This window comes from Leptopilina boulardi, unplaced genomic scaffold (assembly GCF_019393585.1).
Source record: "Leptopilina boulardi isolate dan_hultmark-lab unplaced genomic scaffold, ZJU_Lbou_2.1 LbouV2_213, whole genome shotgun sequence".
In the NCBI taxonomy this organism is placed as follows: Eukaryota; Metazoa; Arthropoda; class Insecta; order Hymenoptera; family Figitidae; genus Leptopilina; species Leptopilina boulardi.
In genome coordinates this window covers 1,105,845-1,132,251 of record NW_026137767.1, presented here as the reverse complement: position 1 = coordinate 1,132,251, position 26,407 = coordinate 1,105,845, and positions in this window count along the sequence as shown.

The following is a 26,407-nucleotide window of genomic DNA, read 5'->3' as shown; positions in this document are numbered from 1 at the left end:
GGATTTTTTCGATTAAATTTAAAGTTAGTTTAAAAACTGTACACGACAAATTTTTCAATCCAAGTTCTAATCTTAACGCATATCCCGCAGTGTTTTTCGGGAGAAATAAAAGTCTTTTATAAAATAAAGATTGTATCCTCTCAATTTCGTCTAAATATCTTAGACCCCATACAGGAATAACATAAAACAGGACACTTGATACCAAGCTTACAAAAAGTTTATTCACAGGATCCCATGTATTCAAATTTAATCTATTTATTAGAGCGATAGTTGCACCCACCGCTAATTGTAAGTTTGCTTTGGTGATCGCGGAATTGGTAGCAATACTAAAAGTTGCTGAATTTGAAAACATGACACCTTGGTATTCATAGCCTTGAACTACCTTCACCTCCTGGTTGTCTTCTAATAAAAAAGGTCCAAATTTATTATTGTGGACATGTCCTCCCTTTCTGAAAATGACTAGTTTAGTTTTTTTTATATTTATTTCCAGTGAATTTTTGTCGCAATATTTTTTTAATGCCTTTAATATTTTTTTCATCATTATACTCGAATCGGCGACGATCGCGATGTCGTCAGCGTAAGCAAAGAGAAGAATTTCGATTAAGTGATTTATTGCTACCCCTCTAATTTCCTGCCCGAGAAGAAACTGCTCGAGGTCAGCTATGAAAATTGCGAATAAAAGTGGGCTCTCCCTGCAAAACGCCCCGAGTCACCCTTGATTTCCTGGATCTACCGCAGGAATTTTTGGCTGATACATTAGCTTTGGCGTATAAATCTTTCAAAATATTAATTAATTTACTGCCTGTTCCGATTTTTGATAATTTTTTCCATAATAAATCATGGGCGACTGAGGGGAAAGCACCGCGAAAATCGACAAAAAGGACAAAGAGCTTGCCTCCCTTCAACGATAAACGGGTTTGAATGATTGCGTTTAGAGAGAATATGTTGTCCACGCATCCTCTTTTCTTCCTAAAACCCGATTGCCACTCCGGTAAGAGGTCGGAGGGTTCCAGCCAGTTCCCTAAGCGTTCCGCGAGTATCTGCATAAAGATCTTAAGGATGCAATTCATCAGCGCAATTGGACGGTAATTCGACGGGTCGGATTTATCTCCTTTTTTAAATATCATTTTTAAATCTGTATCACCCCACGTTTTCGGCAACTCCTCCTTTTCCATTATATTGTTAAACAGATCGGTTAAATAGATAATACAAGGATCCGGAAGATTTTTACAAAATTCGTAGGGGATTCCGTCCGGACCCGGCGACTTACCGTCCCTGCATTTATTTAAGCTCCAAATGACCTCCTCAGCAGATATCTCCGCGTCAATAGTTGGGTTGCTAATCGATAAAATCTCTGATGGGACAATCGCGTGCTTTGATACTGTTGCTTGTAAATAATTAAACCACGTATCTAAAGTCAATTTCATCACCTGGGGATCTTCGAAATCTAAAGTTGTTGACTAATTTCCAAAAGGTGGAAGAGTCTCTGGCCGAATCAAGTTCATCAAATAGTTGATTTTTATAATTTTCTTTTTTAAGTTTTTGCAAATTTTTGTATTCCTTTTTTTTCTCTAAATAAGCTTGCACCAATTCCGCAGGTTCAAAATTATTATTCTTACACAATTTCAGTAATTTTTTAATCTCTTTTTTACAATTTAGGCATTCTTTATCTTACCACGCTTTTGAATTTCCCGATTTATATTTATTTTGATATTTCATTCCTAAGTTTGTCACGGTGTCGAGAATGTGCGATCGTAGATTAATTTCCATTACATTTATGTCAACAGAGTTTACAAAATTTTTCGGCGGTTGAGTCATGGATGATCTATAGTCGACGGTGAGGGCTTTATTCCACTTTAGATGGAGCGTTTCCGTAGTGTTGTTATTATCGATTTTACATCTCAGTTCTAGTACAATTGGAAAATGATCGGAGTTTGAGTATACATTAAGGACTTCGAGATTTTTTTATCCATTCTAAGCCTAAGAAATTCGACCACACTAAATCTATTGTGGATCTACCCAAAATATTTACAATTGTGAATTTAGAAGGGCAGTCCCCAGGGGTTCTCCCATTTATAACAACAAATCCAAGGCCTTCCATAAGTGTTACAAGTTTAGTTCCTCTAGTATCGAGCTTCTTATCTAAATTTAATCTTTTACAATTTATGGATAAGCCTATCGGGATTATTTCGTTATTTAGTTGATTTAAATTGGCTATTCTTGATTTGAAGTCCCCTCCATAAAGAAAGGTAGATTAGGAAATTTGTTAATTATGTCGGACATCAATTCTTCTATTTCTATTAGGAAGGATACAATATCGATACTTGTGGAGAGATAAACAAAGCCTAATATAAATTCCGAGGCGCTATTCGATAGTTTTACAAAGATATAGTCCCTGGATATAGATAGTATATCATATTTATATTTACTCCTGTCGAAAGCGATGAGTAGTCCCCCTTTTGCCCTTCCTCTTGTCGCAGTTTTCGTTGCTTCACTGAATATGACGGAGACATCACCCAGGTGACTCACCAGTGTTGACGTAGGATCCTTTACACACCAGGTTTCGCACAGACACAATACATCTACATTTTTAATTGTGGAGATTAAATCCGATAAATTTTTTTTTAAATTATTGATTTTTTAAATTATTATTAAAATTTTTAATATTGCCATTAATTTGCCAATGATGGTTGCCAATCATTGGCATTGGCGTGGACAGCCCATGACTTTACCAATAATGCTCCATTCTTGGGTGCCATTATTGAAATTATATTGGCATCCCTGGCTCCCATTATTGGGCCATTAAAACGCCAATGGTATTTTTCCATTGCGTTTTTAAATTCATTTGCTTTCTTTTTATTTTTCCGTATTTATGCTCCTTCTAAATTTCCAGAATATTTAACGATTACATTTAACAAATCTTGAATTTTCTTAAATATCCCCTCACAATATGCCAAGAATCTTTAATTTTAATATTTAACAGAAATTCAAATCCAATATTCAGCCAACCTCTGTGACTGACCTTTATTATGCGAGGACATTTAAACATCAACTCAACCTCGTTTGGACCTCGCGACTCAAGTTCCCGAACCTCGTCAAGCGAGGTTCAGTCAAGGTTCAGGGAAGTTTCGGTGCTGTCCGGGAAAATTATACATGCACATGGCCACCACTGATATCGAGGCCACGACTGGATCACTAATCTTATTAATAAATGTTGATTAATCGAACTTACCTCTATAGATCACAACACAAAGATATAAACACATTAAAATATAAATACGCACGATTTATATAAAAATATGATATTATTCTTACCGTTTCTTATCTTATGAATTAGTTGACATAGACATTTTCCGGCTGTCAGCTGACTCAAGTGCATTACGCGCCACCTACATTCGGGAACGTGAATCAGACGCGGGAATTTTAATCTATCCCTGGCGGATCTCGAAATCGGAATGTACGCTGAATTCGTTGTACATTCGTTGCACATTGGTTAAACATTTAGTTGGAGTGAAAATTGTGTAGAAACTGAATGAAAACTTGTATAATCGATGCAAATTGTTGTTTTTTAATTAAATTCAATTAAATTAATTTAATCATAATTTTAATACAGAAAACTTTTTTTATCTTTCTTTATTTTATTATTATTTTTAATATAAATGTAATTAAAAGAAAAGATTTATTTAAAAGTATTTTAAAAACAACAATTTGCATCGATTATACAAGTTTAATTTATGTCATTAAACAATCTTCAAAAATTCAATTGTTAAAAAAAATGACAGCATAGAAACTATATAACTTATTAATTAATTAATTTTTCTATTTACAATTGAAAAAGAGAATTTTTAAAAAGGAGAAAGTATGAATGCTGCCACCTACCGTGCAAAGTCGGCGGCTCAACTTCTTTATCGACTATCAATTTGGATGTCACTAGAAAATTCCCTAGCCTGTCAAACTCACTTACGCGAACATTTTACACTTTAAACTTTATTTATTTAATAATAACACGTTAATTTATCACAAATACAGCACAAATCTATCACTAAATACTTTTATTATTCAATTCAATTACACTTTTCCACAGTTTCCACTCAGTTTCTACACAATTTTCACTCCAACTAAATGTTTAACCAATGTGTAACGAATGTACAACGAATTCAGCATACATTCCGATTTCGAGATCTGTCAGGGATTCGATGAATTAAAAATATCTAATTGGAAAGGAGGCATCAATTACTTAATTGATGAAATGGACATAGGCCGAAATTGATTTCTGACACCACTCAAAACGATTGCTACTGGAATTTTATATATTCAAAGAATACAAAATTTTTCACGGACTTTCGTCACAGGAATTTTAATAAAAATATATAAGTTCATAAGTTTGTTATAAAATTCTCATATTTTTAAAAGTCCATTTCATATAAATCTGATCAACAAACTTTATTATTAACTTTAATTTATTCTCTAAATCTAAATTAGTAGTTTTTTACTAATGAAAAGACTAAATGATTTCTAGTAACAATTTAACTAACATTTAGTGAAATTTTACTAATTGTTAGTAAAATTTGACTAAAGAATTAGTCATTCCGCCTTATTAACAGTCAATAAAACAGTTTGACTAATTCATTTAGTCAGTCAGATGACTAGTAATTAGTGAAATAATACTAAAAAATTAGTGAATATTTACTAAAAATTTAGTTATATTTAACTAATAAAAAGGATAAAAGTCTTCCACTAATATTAGTCAAATTTTACTATTTGTTAGTAGTATTTCACTAATTCAGGTTTAGAGAGTAATAATTACTTTCTTATTAACTTTTATTAATTATGTTTTCAAGAGAGAATTTTCATCTGAACATAATATTACGCATCTTTTAAGCTATTTAAATTAAATAATTTTTATTCTAATTCGCATACTGTGTGAGTTCATTAAAGGCGCATTTCAAATGCATTGTAGGAGATCGCATACGTGAAGGCATAAAGAGAACTTCTTGCTAGCATGAATCGACTGCAAGCGCATGCGTCGCATCAGCATACTGCTTTTGCATGCACCATAGGAGAATCACTATTGTGAGAAACACCGAACAATAGTTTACTAGGAGTTGTGCCTGTCGACTCACACACTTTTGTTTAACAGAAACTCTACTTTTTCGATAACACGATCCCATGTATCTACTGCTTCACAAGTTTTTGCTAACTAAGCGGTTCCCCCAGACAGAAATAATTATTTTGCTCTACCAGACGATCTAAAATAATAATTCAAACATTTGACCACTACACTTGATGTGGTAGATTTACAAGGGTATAAACGAATAAATTTAGTAAATGCGTCAATCACACAAAACAATTGTTTAACATTATATTTCACTTTTTAAAAGGACCTAAGTGGTCAACATGTTAAGTGTGAAAAGGTTTGTCGCCTTTTTGTAAGCTATGCAAATAACCCTCCTTTTTAACCCCATTTGATGAAAATTCTATACATTTAAGACAATTAGCAATATATTCTTTTACTTTTGTCCTCATTTGTGGGAACCAATAAATCCGCGAGATATTCTCGACAAGCTTGTACACACAAACATGACACGTAAGTATTACATTTGCTTCCATTGAACACAGCACATAAAACAACAATTTTCCTTCTTTATCTTTTCGAGATAAAAGTCTATCATACGTAGCAAAAAATTTATCTTCTTCAATCTCTAATTTATCCCGAATTTTACAAATTTCATCATTTCGATTTTTTCTCACCGCTAACGTTCTCTCTAAAGTATTTCCTTCAATTACCAATACATTATTATTATGACAACGGCTCAAAGCATCTACATGCTGCATACCTTTATTAGACCGATGACAGATCTCATAGTTATACTGTTGCAAAAACATCGCCCAACGCGAACTTCGCGGATTGACAACTTGTTTCGACAGTGTCAAACGAAAGCTATCACAATCAGTAACACCGCCAGACACTCGAGTTCAAAACTGTAATACCCTGACTCAGCGGGGGTAGTACGCTGGCTAAAGAACGAGATCGTTCTCATCTCCCCACTCGGTTGCTTTTGCAAAAGCACAGCCCCGTACCTGCTTGCACTAGTGTCACAGTGAAACTCTGTTTTTAAATCGGGTGAATAGATTGCAAGCAACGGTTGCGTCGACAAAATTCTTTTTAATTTTTCAAAAACTTCGTTTTCCTCTTGTCGTCCAAATTCAAAATCACTCCATTTTTAATATGGACATACATTGGTTTTGCTAAAACCGAGAATCCCGGAATAAATTTGCGGAAATAACTATCCAGACAAATAAATCGATATACAATAATATTTTATTTTCACGTAATAAACTGTCAAAAACTTCTTGAACGTATCGTTGGAAAACACGCGGCGCATTCGTCAGGCCAAATGGCATGCGCAAAAACTCGTACTGCCCAAGAGGCGTGACGAATAACGTATACTTGACAGACGATTCATGTACTTTGACGTGTGAAAATCCATCCTTTAAGTCTAATACTGTAAAAAACTTTTTATTCCGCAATCGATCTAAATTGTCATCTATGAAAGGAGTAGGAAAATTATCTTTGACCCTTATTTTATTTAATGCACGATAATCTATGCAAAGTCGTATTTCACCTGTTTTTTTCGTATTAAAACAATTGGACTCGCTTATTGAGATTTACTTGGTCTAATTATTTTCCTCTGTTCCAAATCATCGAGAATCTCGCGCATCTTTTCTTTTTCTACAAATGCCAATCTTCGTGGACGAAAACTTATCGGCTGATTACTTGTCAAACTAATATTTTAGAACTAATAATTGGTAAAGATATGATTTTTTTTTAATTTTTTAGCAAGCCGTTTTCGAGATATAAATTTTTCAAAATTTTAATGACTCAATTTTTGAATGATCATAACTTTCTTAAAAATACATCAATTTTAAAAGTTTTTTTACCCAAATGTGTGTTTTTAAACGTAATTTAAAAAAAATAGTAAATTTTTTTCAAATGATATTACTATCAAATTTTTATGTTTCAAAGATAAAAATTCATTTTTCTCAATTATTATTTTCTATTTATTCAAAATTTTTTCAAAAAAACTACTTCCTTTTACGAAAATTTTAAGCCTATTCCAATCGTGGGCAAACAATTTTTACAATATTTTCGAAATTTTTAAAAATATTTTGAATTTTTAAATAATTATTTTGCTTTTCTTATACTACGTACTATTATGTATATTGATGCACTGATTACGTAAATCATAGTGACATTACTCGAACATTTGATTTTTATGGCGAAAACCATAAAAAAGTCCCAAAAATTATGGTGTTTCACATTTATTGTGTAAAATATGAAAAATTTTTAAAAAGTGCAAAAGATACAAAAAATGTATTTTAATAAGACCTATAACTTTTGTCTAAAAGTTTTGTTTTATTTTTGCATATTTTACCGGGGAGGTTGAAGTTGCCCACAATTGAACTACATACGGCAAAACTGTATAAGAATTAAAAGAATATTTTTTGGATTAAAAAATTATATATGACTGAACTTCACACCGTTAAACTGCATAAAGCAAAAATATTTACAAATTTATTAATGTAGATAAATTTGTAAAATTGAATTACAAAACAGTATACGGTTTACCCAGATAGCACAACAATTTGCAGCAATTCTTCAGCAAGTTTACAATGCCAAATTTGTTAGTTTGCAATGTAAATTTGCTGCAAAACTGTGGCAAATAGCTATATGTCCACGCTTTGCGAAGTTTGCATTGCAAGTTGGCAGAAAAATTTTACATACAATTTGCAGAAAATTTTTATGGCAAACTTGAAGAAAATTTGCTGATAATTTGCTCAAATTCATGTCATGCGCAGTAGTTTTCTATGGCACTTAGGGCTGCGCAATAGATTTTAGTCGCCTTTCCTTTAGAAAAGGTTTGCAGTAACAAAATATCATCATATTTACAACAATGACATTTTTTAATTTTTGTCGAAAAATGTCCTCAAATCTTCTTAAAATTTGTCATAAAATTTTCCTGCAATTTTTCTGAGAAATTTTTCTGCAAACTTGAAATGCGAACTTCGCAAAGCGAGGACATATAGCTATTTGCCACAGTTTAGCAGCAAATTTACATTGTAAACTTATAATTTGGCATTGCAAATTTGCTGCAAAATTGCTGCAAAAAGTTGTGCTATCTGGAAAAATGCATACTGTTAAACTGCATACGAATTAAAATATTAATATTTTATTTAAAAAATTATTACCGATTAAACTGCATACAGCAAAAGATCCCACAAATTAAATTAATTCAATTTTATTAAAAAATTATACGATTAAATTCCATACCGTTAAATTGCATACAAAAAAATGTATGCAAATTGATTTAAAAATGAATTAAAAACAAATGACTTGAATTGCACACCTTTAAACTGCACACAAATCAACTTTATACATAGCCAAATCTAATCTAATTTAATTTGTGGGATCTTTTGCTGCAGGCAGTTTAATCGGTAATAATTTTTTAAATAAAATATTAATATTTTAATTCCTGTGCAGTTTTTTTGTACGCAGTTTAACAGTATGCATTTTAACCGTATACTGTTTTTAATTCAATTTTACAAATGTTTTCCCGTATGCAGTTCAATTGTGGGCAACTTCAACCACCCCATTTTACCCTGTAATAATAATAAAATTTTTTTAATAAAATATTTTTATTTGATGAATTTTGTAAGAAATATTTTTTTTATTAAAAACTAATAATTTTTTTATTTAAACAAAATTATTTTTGTAGTCCCAAAAAAATTATTTTATAAAATATTTAGGAAATCTTTGAATTTTTTTTAGACCACAAAATGACCTCTGCTAAGTCTAGCAATCAATGAGTTATTACCATAATTAGTTCTGTGAAATGCCACCGAAAACAATGTATATCGCCTAGAAAACATACTGGGCACTGATAAATTTATCATAGAGAGAAGTGAAGGACAAAAGATAGCTCCATTCATAAGTCTATACAAAAAAGCCATATCTGCAAAGTAGAACCGTGAATTTAACAATGGTATATTTAATACCGATCTAAGTTCCCTGTAATCATGTGTATGCACGTCAAAGGGGATATTGAGGAATCTCGCAGTAAATCTAAGAAATTTGTTCTGAACACGTTCAATTCTGATTATATGGAAGACGTAGAAAGGTGCCCAAATAAAACATGCATATTCAATAATTGTTCTGACAAGCGTCAGGTATAAAGTCCTGATGGTTAACATGTTATGAAAAACAGAGGCACATCTCATTATAAAACCCAAAACTTTAGAGGCTTTTGAAACAGTCTCAGTAATATGATCATTAAATACTAAATTACTATTAAATACAACACCCAAATCACGTACCCTTTCTACTCTCTCCAAAATATGACCATCAATAGTGTAGTTGTTTAAATATAAATTTATACTACTAATATGCATTATTAATATGCATATATTAAGGTTACAACAAAAATTTTTTATATATTATATATTTAATTATTTAATACTAGTTTATTTTATAAATAAGAAAAATAATTAATATTAATTCAATAGGAAAAAATTTAATTTTCTGTCATTTTCCTTTATTTCAATCACAAAATAGATTATACCATGACAGGTAAATACACTACTCTTTAAAAAAGTTAATTTAATAATAAGAGCTTAATTATCCAATCATATTGCATAAATCGACTCAGAAAACATTAATTATTACTTCCTATGAGCAAATTTACCAATATTTCAATTATTTTTTGCAATATATTGCCAAATTTGGTACACATATTTATTTTCGCGTGTAGATAACAGGAAAAATATAGCAAACCTGATAGGAATTGATTATCATAGCGTTGTCAAGGAAAAACCATGAATTTTTACGAAAAATGCCTAAAAATGACTATGTACCCCCCCTCTAGCACCCACATCTTTTGACATAAAGAGCTCAAATTTGGCACACTTACGTATTTTAACGTGAAAATTACAGGAAAAATATATCAAACTTGATTCAGATCAATTTACATAGCGTTGTCAAGGAAAAATCGAAAATTTCGAAAAAATTGATTTTTTCTCCCAAGCGCACACAATATTCGACCTAGACAGTTCATATTTGCTGTAAAACTGTATTTTTGCGTGAAAAATACAGGGAAAAAATGTAAGCGCGATTGGAGTTGATGATCAATTTTTATCAAATTTTTGAAGAAAAATGATAAATTTAAAAAAAATGTATTTTTCCGCAAAAAACGAAAAAAGTTTATCTAAAGTGTTTCAAATTTATATATTTTGACGTATTTTTACGTGTAGATTACAAAAAAATATAGCGAGGATGATTGGAGTTGATTTTTCTGGAGCTGTCAAGAAAAAACTGATAATTTTAGAAAAAATCATGAATTTTTTGCGAATAACGAAAAAAATTTTATCTAAAGGGCTTCAAATTTACTATTTTTACGTATTTTTATGTGTAGATTATAGAAATAACTTAATAAATATGATAAGAAGTGGAAAAAGTGGGCTTTTTCCTTAAGTTTATTTATTCAGTATTCATAACTCTAAAATAAAACAGGGGTTTCTTTATGTTCATTTCATAAAAATTTGGCTTCCTCGCAGAGGAAGCAATAATTTTGTTTAACTCATTTACGTGATTTAAATGATTTAAATTCAATTAAAACGCAAAATTTTATAGCCAAAATGCGAATAATTGATTTTTTAACTTTCATTAATTTATTAAATTTACCTCAAATGAACCTCATTTACCTTAATGATAAGTAAATTAGTATATAATAATCTACGGAAAAGTATATTTTTATTAATTAAATAGAATATTTAAAAATTAAAAGTAATCAATAAAAAATTTACCTTCCATTTTCTCTTACCCTCATGTTTCAATTTCAATTCTTGTACTTATTAAAAAATAAAAAAAAATCGGACAAGTGCGAGTTACACTCGCATTTGGTATAAATATAAATATTTGAAAAATATGTGTTGTATGTTAAATAACATAAGTGATACAAAAAAGGACAATTTTGAAAAAAAAATTAAGAAAAGTGTTCCTCTTTTAGTATAAAAACAAAAAATTGTTAAATATGTGTTTTACGTCAAATAATATAAGTGATACAAACAGGAACAATTTTCTCAAATTTTACAGATTTTAAATTTAAATTTTATAGCAAAATTTTATAGCCAAAATGCGAATAATTGATTTTTTAACATTCATTAATTTATTAAATTTACTTCAAAATGAACCTCATTTACCTCAATGATAAGTAAATTAGTATATAATAATCGACGGAAAAGTATATTTTTATTAATTAAACAGAATATTTAAAAGTAATCATTAAAAATTTACCTTCTATTTTCTCTTACCCTCATTTTTCTATTTCAATTCTTGTACTTATTTTATTCCTTTCTTTTTTGTATTGAATTTTTTCATATTTTTTTTTCTCTGATTCTTTTTTTTTAATTCGATATTCTCTTCACATTTCTTTTAAAAGAAAATGTTAATTTTATTTGACAACAAACAATGGAATTAATTGTTTAATCTTAAAATATATTTGTAATACCTAATGTTAATTAATTTAATTAGTAATGAAAATAAAAAGACTTGAATCAACTACTTCGCTTGTTCCATTCTTTAGTTTTTTGTGCAATGTACCCAAGCACACGGTTCAAATTATTTTACATAACGTACAGTCACTTAGGAAACACATAATTGATATTGAGGTGGATCCAATCGTTAACGGCTCTCATGTTCATTTTTTTGTAGAAACTTGGAGTTGTAAGTCCAATAATTTTAACTTTAAAGATTTTTATGAGGTAACAAGAATAGATGGTCCAAAGTAAACGAATGCGAATCCTGCACAGAAAATTAAAAGGCATTAAAATAAGCTGCAACGCTTATTATTTTAATTCAATTTTGCTTATTTTAATCCATTTTGGTATTAAAATAAGCAAAATTGGATTAAAATAATAAGCGTTGCAGCTTATTTTAATGCCTTTTAATTTTCTGTGTGGTTGGGGATCGATCATATTTATAGAATCATTTTTAAGAGACAAAATTCAACCTGATAAATTTAGTGGTTATTATAAACTTAGCACACTTGGTGGACACTGTGAATGTTTAGAAATAAGGTTATTTGGGATCCGTTTGATCAGTGTATACAGATCTCCAAAGTGTATAATAAATTTTGCCCTTGAATGTAAATGTAAAATAAAATCGGACAAGTGCGAGTTACACTCGCACTGAAATCGAGGGTTCCGTACTCGAAGCGAACTTATTTGGTATAAAAACAAATGTTTAAAAAATATGTGTTGTATGTTAAATAATATATGTGATACAAAAAGGAATAATTTAAAAAAAAAATTTAAGAAAATTGTTCCTCCTTTGGTATAAAAAAAATTTAAATATGTGTTGTATTTCAAATAATATAAGTGATACGAAGAGGAACAATTTTCTTAAATTACAAACCCTCGATTTCAGTGCGAGTGTAACTCGCACTTGTCCAATTTTATTCTACTTACAAGGACATAAAAGTGAATTTTATAATATTGGCAGAACAAAAAGCAGGCAAAATGTCATAAGTGTAATGCGTCCCCGGAGACATTTTTAATGTTCAAATGAATGAAATGTCGAAAATATAGTGTTTAAACCAGATTAAAAAAATGTTTCGTGAAGTATTAGTTCTATATTTAAGGAAAATCAAGTGTTGGTAATTAAACTTTATTTTATACAATTTCCAGAAAATGAAAATAACGTGTCCCTCACTTTTGTATTTTTACGTTTTGCCGGCAGAATTTCCTACTTTTACCTGCTATTTAAATTACCTTATGAGCAAATAAATTTCTTTACCATCGCATAAGCAACCGAACACAACAACGAAGTGTGTGAAAAAAACGAAAACGATATAAGTATAAATCTGCTCGTTTGTCATGGAGGCAGAAAAAGCCGAAACACTTTCGTAATTGAATTTCTGCCAACAGTGTAACGCCTTGAAAATGGTTAGAAAATATTTTGAATTTTATATCGGTATGGAATTTAATGTATTTTTGGATTCTCTTTCGAATGAGACCAATCCCGTCGATATAAGTATAACCGTTTTCATTTTATAAGCGAAAAACGAGCAAAATGTCAACAGTGTAATGGTCATAAGTGTAATGCAAATTTGTATATATGGCTTCAGTGAACGTAATAAATCACAGAGGCCTACAAAATAAAACTTTTTTCTTTTATCTTGATATCAGAATGGATTTTAATATATTTTTGGGCGCTGACCACGATCCCGGATCTTAAAATTGCCTAGCATGTCAGGATTTTGAAAAAAGTTGGGGTAAAAACCCCCAAGAAACATGTTTTTATGGGTGTTTAATATGATTTTTCTTTTTAACCTAAAGTAGTAAAAACTTCAAAAAAGTTTTAAATTATAGCATAAATCGTGTACTACATGACCCGTACACGCAACCCTCCCCCCTAATTTTTTCCATAAAATGGGGTTATAACCCACCCCCAAAAAATTTTTATTTTAATTCTGTTGGAAATCAAAATGATTTCAAGCAGATTGTTTTTAATGCAATGTAAAATATTTATTATTGAAAAGAAAATACAATAGTTGAGGAACGCAGTCCTCTCGCTGAAGGTTCGTAGACAACTAACTGATTTCGAGTTTTGGCAATAGCCCATACCATACCTAGGTACACACAGACGCATACCCACACTATTACAGAGAGTTGCGAGTACCTAAGTGCAATTAAATTAAGGACTATGGACAGTAACCGTCGAAGTGAAAGCTGAGCAGATGCTGACCAGATTTATCAATAAACCAATAAACTAACATCCAACATACTGAGGAAAAACCCAGGACCCTTTAAGTGCATAGTACAATATACATTTATATCCTAGGGAAACTAACCCAGGTCAGGAACACTAAAATTAAATGAGCTATTTCAACAACAACGCTACGTTGGAAATTCAACAAATTCTTTCGGCGAAATGAATAAATGTTTATTTGTTTTATGTTCATAATGTTTAAGGACATAAATTTTGCATTTTGCCTATATAATTTTTAACCCGTTTGCAGTCCAGTTAAAAATCACTTATAGGCCTAATAAGGTTCCAAACAGAGCTTTCAAAAAAATTTGATTTCATCGTATTTAAGATTTTTTTATAAGATAGGACGATTTCTGCCAAAAAAACCGTCTGCCATAAGAAATATATGACTTTAATTTTGTGACCACTATTTATTTTGTTAATTTAACATGTTAAACTGTATAAAAAAATTAGTTTCAACCTTAAAATGAAAATTTTCCAACTCAACTTTTCTGGAAGTTGCTCGGGAAGCTGAATATGACAATTTAAATAAAATGAGCCACTTATATTGTTTTGTAAAGTTCTTTTAATGCGTTTTAAAAATTTTGAAGCTGACGATTGAAAGGAATAGTCATATAAAATTTACTCTCCAAATATTTAATTTTTTTCTATTCGCTTCCAAAAAGTTTAAAAATAAAAAACTCTGTGCATTAAGAAAAATAAGAAGTTTGAATTTTTTCTACTTACTTATCTGTACTGGGAATAGAAAAGAATTTTTTTTATATTTAGATGTTCACTGGGAAATTGGGTAAAAACGTAAATTCGCCTATTCTGAATAATTGAAAATGATCAACTTATGCTTAATATATGTGTTAGGAAAAATAATAAAGGTGTTATGGTTTAGTTTAATTGGTAATTTAGCAATATTTAAGTTATTGTTGACTGTGTTGAGAATAATATAATGTTAAAATTGAATAAAATTATTGTGAATGTTCAAGAACATTCTCCAAAAATAATATAATTAGAAAAATAAAATAGATTAAAGGGAAGTCCCTGTAAGAATAGCTAAACAAAAAGAGATACAAAATCTCAGGTCGATTAGGACGAAGGTCTCATAAAAGGGCAATAGCCTGCAAAGAGAAATATCTCAACAAATATATTAACATCAGAGACGTCAATAAAACCAGCAAGGAGAGGGGAGAAAAACGAATCAAGGCAGAACGAAGAAGAGAAGTTTTCCAGTCTTTAATTAGTGACACTAGTGTATAGTTTTTCAATAAATAATTTTAAATATTGGAGTTTCTTTGTTTATTATTATATCACCCTACTGTTTATAACAAATGGTGCCGAAACCCGGGAAATATTTACCCGTGGGAAACAGTAGAGAGATATTGTTTGAGAGTTTAAAAGTGTTTTATATCTTTAAAAATTATGTAGTTTTTTTGCGTCGAAGTGAGTAATAAAAAAAAGTATTGAAGAATTAAAAAAGAGATCGTGTGGTAAAATGCATAATTCAAGTGAAACAACTGCACCTCTTGAAGATGGAAGAAGTTTATCAACATTAACAATTTCGTAAGAAGTGGAGGAGATCCAAGGTCAGTAAGTGGGGTAAGTACTGTATCTACAAAAAAATGACATCTATTAATAGAGGCAGCAGAGCAAAGGGCTATGTTAAAAAGGTGTCTAATTAAACAAAGAGAATAGGTAGCATTAGAGCTTATTAATGAACGACTAGCTGTAGAATTGGAGGAGGAAATGCCCTATCTAAATGATAACGATAATGAGTGCAATTCGATAATAACAATAAATCGTATGAATTAGCAAGTCGTCTGACATCAGATAAAGAACTACCGAAATTTTCAGGGGATGGGTTAGAATGGTTACAGTTTAAACAGGCATTTGAAATGTCTTCAGAGTTAGGACAATACTCAGATAGGGAAAATGTATCTCGCTTATATGTAGCATTAAATGGTGAGGCAAAAAAGGCAGTAGACGCTTTGATGATAACAGCGACCAGTGTAAATAACATCATGGAAGCACTAGAAGTGCGATTTGTTAATCCAGAAAATATTGTACCATAGGTTATTTAGAAGACAAATAAAATTACCTAAAATACACAGCGGAAAAATAGATCTTATAACATTTGCCACGAAAATTAGAAATGTTGTAGCCGCTCTGAAAGCTATAAAACAGGTTGGACATCTACATAGTCCTGAATTCATAAACGAAATAATAACAAAAATGACCCATACATTAATCCACGGTTATAATCATTATATAAATTCAAATAAAAGTGATGAGCCTAAATTAGTCACCTTATCAAAATATTTGTATGAAGAGGCTCAAATGTCATGTGCAGCTGGCACAAATCAGTTAAAAAAAAGTATTTAAAGTAGGGATCGTATATCTAATAAAAAGGTGTCAAATACCATTAAATCGCGGCCAATATTATTATCTACAACAAATGAATTAGAGTATTCAAAGCAGGTAAATAGAAAGTCAAATAAGCATGAAAAACGTTGTTATTTTTGCGAAACGGTCAGCCACTACATGAGCAAATGTCTTGCGCTTAAAAAGAAATCAAATCGCGAACGCTGGAAGTGGGCTGAGAAGAAAAAGGTTTGTTTCAAATGTTTAAATGTAGGTCATAATAAGAGTAATTGTTGGGGTAGAAATTGTAATATAGAAGGGTGTAATAAAGGGCATAATCGACTTCTGCATTATTTGAAATCTACACGCAGAGACAATAATGTAGAAGAAGTGGAAGGTGATAAAACTATAGACGAGAAAAATAAAAAGGAGGGAGGCGTGAACCAAGAAAAAGGGGTATTATGACTAAACAATAAAATGGGAATATTAAAAATTATTCCAGTGAATTTAATCGGTCCACGTAAAAGTGTACAAACGTTTGCGTTATTAGATTATGGTTCAGCGATAACTTTATTAGATTCAAAGGTTGCGAAAAGAGTGGGTGTTCAACGAATTACATATAAATTGTCAATTAAAGGAATAACTAACTTTGTTTGTTTAAAAATTACAAGTACAAAGGTATCAGTTATAATTGAAGGGGAATTTGGTCAATATAAATTAAATAATGTAAATACTGTAGAAAATTTATGTCTACCGAGTCAAACTCTAAATAACCGTTTATTAAAAGAATCGTCACATTTTCAGGGAATTAACATTAAATTTTATTCAAATGCAATACCCTCAATTTTAATTGGCCAAGATAATTAGGAATTGATTATTCTGCATGAAATGAAAATAATTGATGCGAATTCAATGATAGCAACAAAAACATCATTGGGATGGGTGATTCATGGGCGCTACGAAAAAGAAAGGAATCGTGACTTCAGTGCCCGCATACACGAAAATATTAACACAGTAAATACTAGTCGTACCCGAGCTGAAAGCCTAGATATTGAGTAACATGAGATTGTTAAAACGTATTTTTTATTAGAATCGCTAAAAATAACAAACAGGGTGAAAGAGAATAATGGAGAAATAAAGGCAAATGAAATATTAGAAAAGACAACTAGACGAATAAGTAATTGTAAATGAAAAACAGGATTGCTTTGAAAGCATAAAGATATTAATTTACCTGAAAGCAAAGCAATGTGTATGAACAGAATACACAGTTTAGAAAGACGTCTTGATAGTAACAAACATTTAGCGTTACTATGCTATAAAGAAATAGAAAGGTTTATAGAGGATTAAACTCAGAAAGGAAGACACTAATTCGCAAAGATTTTTATGGAGAGGAAAGTATAGACAGGGTCCACCAAACGAATATGTAATGAATTCACTTATATTTGGGTCAAAATCATCCCCGACCAGCGCAATATATGTCAAGAATAAGAACGCCGATGAACACAAAAGAAACATGCCAAAGGTTGCATGGGCAATCCAAAATAGCAGTTATGTTGATGATTTTCTGGACAGTTAGGATTCAGAAGAAAAATCCATAATGATTATCAAGGAAGTGACAAAATAAACAAAATGGGGGGATTTAATATGCATAAATGGATCAGCAATAACAAATGCGTATCGAACACGATGAAACCGGATCTAGAAGGAACATCCAAGGACATCGATTTAAATTTGCTTAGAACGACTTTTGCCAAACCGGAACGTGCATTAGAGTTAAAATTGGATATTGAAACAGATACGTTTAAGTTTAACGTGTCATTCGAAGGGATCGATAAAAACATTTTGTCTAGAAATAAAAAACCTACGAAAAGAGAGTTCTTAAGAACAATCATGTTCAACATGTTGTTCTTAAGAACAATATGATCCACTAGGGTTTATATCACCACTTTTAGTTAGATCTAAAATGATTATGCAGGACATATAGGCTAGTGGAATAGCTTGGGATTCACCGATCGGTGACACAGAATTTAAAGCATGGAAAGAGTGGTTGAGAATAATATACGAGGTAAAGAACTATTCAATACCAAGATGCTATACATTTTGAATAGGAAAAGTAACAAGAAATGAATTTCATATTTTTCGTGACACTAGTTCAAAGGTATATTTATGCATGTGTAGTATACTGGATAATTCTGTTCAAGGATGGTTTAATAGAAACAAGTATCATCGCAAGTAAAAGTAGAATTACTCCTATGAAGCCTATAACGATACCAAGGCTGGAATTACAAACCGTGTTGATCAGTAGTCGTTTTGCAAAAACTATAGAAAAAGAAACATACAAGTAGAAAGACGAGTATTCTGGAGTACTTCACATGTTGTATTAACATAGATTAAATCGAACGCAAGATCGTACCAAACCTTTGTAGCTCACATAGTTGGAAAGGTAGGAGAACTTACAAACCCAACAGAGTGGAATTGGGTCCGATCCGAATTAAATCATGCAGACCATGCAACTAGACCACTTCAAGATTCATCTACATTAAATACGCAGTGGTTATACTCAAAGAAATACAAGCACAAGCCTTCTCAAATGAAATTAATACTTTATATAATTAAGGCGAAATAAATGAAAATAGCAAAATAAAACTCCTTAAACCTACAATTGATTGTGATTGATTGTTAAGGACAAACGGACGTACAAAACATATGCCAAAGAAATTATGGATTGCCAACCGATAATCCTAGAAAGTAAACACGTGATAACAAAACAGTTATTAAAAGATTATCATAAAAAGATGATGCATGGTAATCATAATGCTGTATTGAATGAAGTAAGACAACGATTTTGGGAGACTAAACTAAGAGCTACACTTAAATCTAAAGTGACAAATTGTGAATTTTGTAAGCTACGGCGTTCCAAACCTATAACACCAGTCACGTGTGAGTTACCGGAAGCAAGAATGTCCTACCATTAAGGACCATTTACACACTGCGGAATTGATTATTTTGGCCCAATTCAGACGACGATAGGTCGAAGGCGGGCAAAAAGGTGGGGAGTCCTATTTACTTGCTTATCAACTAGGGCTACACACCCAGAGATAGCTTATTCCCTAACAACTGAGTCAGCGATAATGGCCCTTCGAAGAATGATGGCGTGGCGAGGGCAACCAAAATCTATTTATTCTGATAATGGGACCAACTTTAAGGGCTCAAAAAACGAAAAAAGGAGACAAATTTTGTCCATGGACAATGAGAAACAAAAACAGTTTGCTGCTGAAAATAAAATTGAGTGGCTCTTTAATCCTTTTGATGCTCCAAACATGGGAGGGTCATTGGAAAGACTCATAAGGTCAGTGAAAGTGGCTCTTGTTGCAGTACTCAAAGAAGAAGCTTCTCGAGATGAGGCACTTGTCACACTCTTCGCGGAAGGTAAACATTGTGTTAATTCGCGTCCACTGACGCATGTATCCTTAGACCCAACAGATGAAGAGGCTTTAAGGCCAAATCATTTTTTAATTGGATCATCAACTGGTAAAAGAGTATGTGCGAGATTTCAAAGAGTTACGAAATGTACTCGTTCTTAGTGGAGGTAGGCAATGTAGTTTTAATTGAAAATCGCTTAGAACCAAGAAATACTTGGATAAAAGGAGTAGTTGAAAAGACACATCCTGGACCTGATGGTCGTACTCGGGTGGTGTCAATAAGGACAAACAGAGGGATAATTATCAGACCAGTGAGCAAGTTAACAACACTTGTGGAAGAAAAAGAGGTACAAGAAACTTAATTCTTGCACGGTGGATAGAATTGCTTGGAAAAATAATAAAGGTGTTATCCCTATTGTAAATTCCCTTATGAGATCCCCTATAAGATCACTTATGGTTTCTCATATGAGATACTACATGAGATCTTACGAGAATCCTATATGGAAACTCATGAGACAAATCTCATGAATGTCCATATAGAATTCTATATGAGATCTCACATAGGATCCCACATGGGAATATGTAGTAGTTATTTTTTTAAAAAAAGTATAAGACATATTTTAAGTTTTAAACACAAAATATTTTTGCTTTATATAATTGATCTAACGAGATGTCCTTATAAGATTTCGTAAAGAATCTCATATAAAAAACCATAAGCGATCTTCTGAAGGATTTTATGAAGGGAATTAACAGTAATCGATGGTTTAGTTTAATTGGTAATTTAGGAATATTCAAGTTATTGTTGACTGTGTTGAAAATAATGTAATGTTAATAAAATTATTGTGAATGTTTAAATGAATAATTTAAAATATTCGAGTTTCTTCTTTAATATCATATCTCCCTACTGTTTTTAACAATATGCAAAAATTTTAATCTTTCTCAATTCCTAGCTTCTTACCGGGAGTTAAAATACCTACTTGACGGTTAAATAATTTTAGGTTATGTTTGAAAATAACTGAAATATTAGTAAAATACTTGATTAATACACAGTAAAAAACTTGATTAAAATTTAAATTCATTTCATTCTAAATTAAAACGTTGAAGTTAATAAACTCCGAATATAAAATTAGGTATTAAAACTGAAATACCATTGGAAAATTTTTGTCATTTTTATTCATTAACACAATTACTTATTTAAATCTATTTAAATTGACAATATTATTAATTAATATCATTAATGTTCATAGAAATATATGTATACAATAATATACTTTTTGTAATAATAAACATCTGAAAAACTGATTGATGACTTTACAAAATAATATAAGTATCTGTTTGAAGTTTAGATACAAACATTCTACAATACTAAACTAAACTCCAGTCGGATATACGGAAATCTCAAATGGAGGGACATGTTATGGTAGCCTGCCTAATTGATGTAGAAAAAGCGTTTGACTCAGTATGGTTGAATGGCTTTATTTTTAGGTTAATCAAAAGAAAATTTTCTAATTATACGATTAGAATGTTATGGAACTCGATCCGGGGAAAAAGGATGTTTATTGTGGACGGAGATCTTGCCTCTGGTTTGTTTTTTAATCTTAAAGAGCGCCTCCAGCAAAGAGTTGTTAATTCGCCTTTGCTGTTTTATTTATATATGAGTGATTTACTCAAACTGCTTTATTTGAATAGCGACTTAACCCGAAAAGGCATAGCTTTTGCTGATAATTTAATCTTATATACAGCAAATATTCTTATTGAAGAAGCAAAACCTGAGCTTCAAGTACTTTTCTTGGAAATTGTAAAATATTTCGAAACGTGACATTTACAATGTAATATAGACAAGTGTGAGACGATTCTATTTAGAGTAAATTATAAATTTTCAATAAAAATTGCAAACTGAAAAGTGTGGAGGCAATTCAGAATTTATTCGAGTGGAGCAAATAGAGAGTGGCTGGCGCTCGAGCATAAGAAGGTTGTTAAATACTTGGGAGTAATGATCGACAATAAATTAAATTTCACTGACCATGACAATTATACCATTGAAAAGGCTCAAAAAGCATTTTACTTATTAAAAAGATTATTTTATTCTCCAATAGTTGAATCTAAAACCAAATTGTTATGCTATGTTTTGTTGATCCGTCCCATACGGCCAAGCGTGGTATGAAATCGCGCTAGACATCATGGAGAAGTTGAGAGTCTTCGAGAGGGCTTTTCTCAGGGCCTGTTTAAACATGCACAGCGATCCTGCTACAAATTTTCGTACTAGAATTTCAAATAAGTTGCTATATAATAAAGCCGACATACTTAGAATTGATAATTTTATAATTAAATTGGTTAAAGACCTCATATCAAATGATCTTAAAAATCAATCAAATCCTTTGATTGCCGCACCATTTCTAGCTGAAGGGGTATATGTTGTCAATTTACATTCAAGGGGTTACTTGGTTATTGAAATATTCCCGTACCTGGAAAGCGGAGGTTATATCCATGACGACGTGGGAGTATTCTATTCTATTTCTGATTAAGTAGACGAATTATATTTTTTGTAGTCTTCTTTCATTTTTTTCTGATTGCCCGTCTGTAAAAATTTCTTTTTTATGATTTGCGCTATCACTGCGTCGGGTTAGTGGAAAACTATGCCATTTCAGAAAATATTTGAAAAACATGCCATTCCGCGTGAAGATTGGAAAAGATGCCTATTCGTGAAAGCCGTGTGAAACATGCCATCTCGGATGATATTTGAAAAACATGCCATTTCGGCGAAGAGTTTTTTTCTCCTATTTTAAGTTGGTAATACTCTTTGAAATAAATAATAGGCATCTCTAAAAAGTTTTTTCTCGTATTTCTGCTATTCTTATTAAAAAATTTAATAATGAAAGCACTTTTTTCAAATTAATCAAATATCTAAAAATGCCAAAAGTTCGTCAGATTTCTTGTAATATTTTTTGTTTTACTTTTTTTGCACTAATAGAATAGTGCACTATTATGTATTAAGTATTATTTATTTGAATTGTAAACGAAAAGTTATCTTTAAGATTATACGAAAATTTCAAAGAGTATTACCAACTTAAAATAGGAGAAAAAAACTCTTCGCCGAAATGGCATGTTTTTCAAATATCATCCGAGATGGCATGTATCACACGGCTTTCACGAAAAGGCATCTTTTCCAATCTTCACGCGGAGTGGCATGTTTTTCAAATATTTTCTGAAATGGCATAGTTTTCCACTAACCCGACGACTGTATCTGTTTTTGAAAGTAGGGGTAAATTTCTAGCTATTCTCTTTTTTTACTAAGTGACTTTAATTTCGAATATTGTGTCAGATATCTTTTTTTGTAATAAGCTGAATGAGTGTGCAAAACCAAATTTTGTAATGAGTTGACGAGTGCAGCAGAGTCCTGCCGTATGAAGAAGAATTTTTTTGTTATTAATGTTCCCAGTGGTCCTCAAGCATCGACAGGTTCGACTAAAATGGAAATTTACGAATAGAAGACTATTCGTAAATGTAAAAACTGATTTTCATAAAATCATAGCTGATCGTTTTGTCGAAAAAACTTAAAATTACGTTTTACGAAATGTATTTTTAGCATTGTATTTTGTACTGTTCAATAATCAACAATTATATCTGTAATGTTCATTGGTAAACCATTTTAGTGCACAGTACGTACTCACTAAGCATTAGTATATTTAACTTATAGTAAAATACATACAAAAGCTTGTAGAATACCTTATTAGTGTTACATCCCGAGCGAAAGGCGAGGTTGAATTTAATTTTAATTAATAAAATCAATTTTTAAATTTTGGAGGAATGGTAGGCTGATTAAGTCAAGTTGGTAAAGCTTGACCATTTATTTTTATGTGAGAACGTTTGTTCCTATCGATCCTACGGGAGTCGTCTTTTAATTTATTTTACTATTAAATAATTGCCTTGACACTTATCGTTGTTAATTTAAATATGAATTTAGGTATATGAGAATCTCAATGAAGAATTTTATTGATATAAATGTTGTATAATTTATTAATATAAATGAATCAAATCAAAATGTTACAATAATGTTTTATGTTAAAAGATGTTGTTACAAGAATTGTGAATTTTAAAATATAGTACTTACAATTACCTCTGTTTAGAGGGCAGAAACAAATATAAATTGACAAGTTGGCACTTGTCCTTGACGTTGTGAGTTTTTACAACTCCTGAAAAGGAACGGTTGAGACTTCCTCACAGTTTTTTAGTTCGTAAACTCCGAAATGCACACACGTCACGTTTGCAAAATCGTTAAATTGAGAATACACTAATACGACGATTAACAATAAAATTTAATAAATGACAAGCTTACAAATCTGGCGATGATGATTACTTGCTCTAATACCGAACAACGAGTAAACATATACTGTTCGAGATGCAAGAGTTACAGTCGTAATAATTTTAAAGTAACCGAAGGGTCAAACTCACGATGGTAATTTCACGTTATGAAACGAACTATGAAATGATTCCGGAGCAAATGACAAATGACAATGCATTTGCATGGGTTTTTATACTAGAAAATCATCCTCAGTGGGAGTAAATAAGTTCAAAGATCACCCCATCTCCAAGCTTGACTCTTAGATCTTTCATAGAATTAAGACAATTCTCAGAACTTAGATGGACACCTGCATCCTGTATCGCATAGCGCAAGTATCGCTATTACATCGTCTACAAGCATCTTCCAATAGTACTACGCTCGAAAACTGTGCTTGCGCCTCGCTAAAGCATACATGAGTCATAAGTCCATTCGTTGCTAGAGAGTATTGTGCGTAATAGTGTCAAATGGCATAGGTATAATTTCTAGGAATTGCCTACCAACAGGCTTTCGATATTCAAGTCAAAGGTTAGCCTATGCTATTTGATACAAGTGAGAAATTGAACATTGCATAGAATTTTATACTTTATGCAGCTGCAAAAACAATTCCTAAGAATTAGCCAAAGAATTGCGTGGAAATCATATTAGGAAAGTTTTTATATTGAGCATTATTCATACTTTTGAATAATAGCGTTTTGTAATCTTAAAATATTGAAAATATGAGGTTTGTTATTTTGCTAATAATAGGTAATTGAATTTTATATAATATTGCAAAAAGAAATAATTAATTTTGAAGAATTAGGGCGAAAACTAGTTTAGATAGTTTTCGCTCTTCTTCAACAACCACACGCGATTCCTCAGCATAGCCCTTCTGTAGCGGGAGGTCACCTTCGGTGATGCATCTACTCGCTATATCTATACTCACATATCCATGCCTGTACGCACTATATCTATATACATTGTTTGCTCGCGTCGAGTCATAGCATGCAGGCAGAGATATGCATATATATAGATATAGATACATGTAATGATATATATGAGTCAATGCTTCAATATAATATTAGAAATAATTATAATTTTAGATTATCAATTTTGAAAGATTGAGAGTAAAGCTTTGTTTACTATTATTTTTACTACTTATTATATGCGTATATAAATGAAATATATTTTAATATATTTTTAAAATTTTTGCTACTGGGATGTAACATTAGATTACTCTTTATAGACGTTAAAACGACTTTGCCAGAAATCAGAACAAAAATCATAGCTCCAAATGTATTGAATGGATTTTTAAGAAACTTGGTATCTAGGGGTTTTCTGGGTCGCTGATTACGAATTTGATGTCAGTTTTTAAAAATTCAAAATGGCGGATCCAATATGGCGGACGACTTTCTTAAAAATCGATCCAATCTGCTTGAAAATCGTTACTCCGGAGTATTCGGGGTCTCTGATTACGAATATGAAGTCAATTTTTAAAAATACAAAATGGCGGATCCAATATGGCGGACTATTTTTAAAAAATTCGTTCGATTTTCATAAAACTCGTTATCTAGGGACTTTTGGGGTCGCTGATTACGAATCTGATGTCAATTTTTAAAAATACAAAATGGCGGACTTTTTTAAAAAAATTAGTTCTTTGGTTTCTTAACTCGAAGACTGGTTATGAGAGGATCTGAAGAAAATAGTAACATGTTCATCAAGTCACTCATCGTATCAGCTATGAAAACTTTTCTCGTGTGATGTTCCTAATGTTTTTATAATCCTTATTACGTGCCTATTGTGCCTCTTCAGATAACATTCCAATTGGCAATACAGCTTCTTTTATTAATCTTGGACCATGTATAAGAATCTTGTGGATACTCTGTGGCTTGTAAAACCACTTATACTTTTTCACGTACAGTTCTGCCGTTTCAGAGCAATATTTTTTAAATGCATCTACACTGATACTGAATCCACAAGATATTGTTTTCAAAATCGTACCAAATCTTCTAATGAGCTCTTCGTCAACACCTGTTATATCTGCTGCTAGAGATGGATTGTCAAAAAACCTTCTTGCCGTAGTCCCGTCATTAGTGCTGCCAAATCCAAGTTTGGGAACATCAACCAAAAGTCCCATTTCATTGCGGAAGCGTTCTTGTAATCTTTTTTTTCTATCTTCAACTTGAGCTTTATTTTCTTTTCTTACTTGCCAGTTTTTTATTTCTAATCTGTAGGATATGTGAGGGGCTGATAGTAAAAATGGTTTAAAATAACATTGGGAGCAAAAGTGGGATAAGTGACTTGGGAGCAAAAACGGGTTAAAATGATTCGTGTAATTTATTGATAAATTCATTATATTATCGATTAAAAAATATTAATTATAATAAAATATGCATTTTTTCCTATTGTTAATATTTTTTAATCGATAATATAATGAATTTATCAATAAATTAAACGAATCATTTTAACCCGTTTTTGCTCCCAAGTCACTTA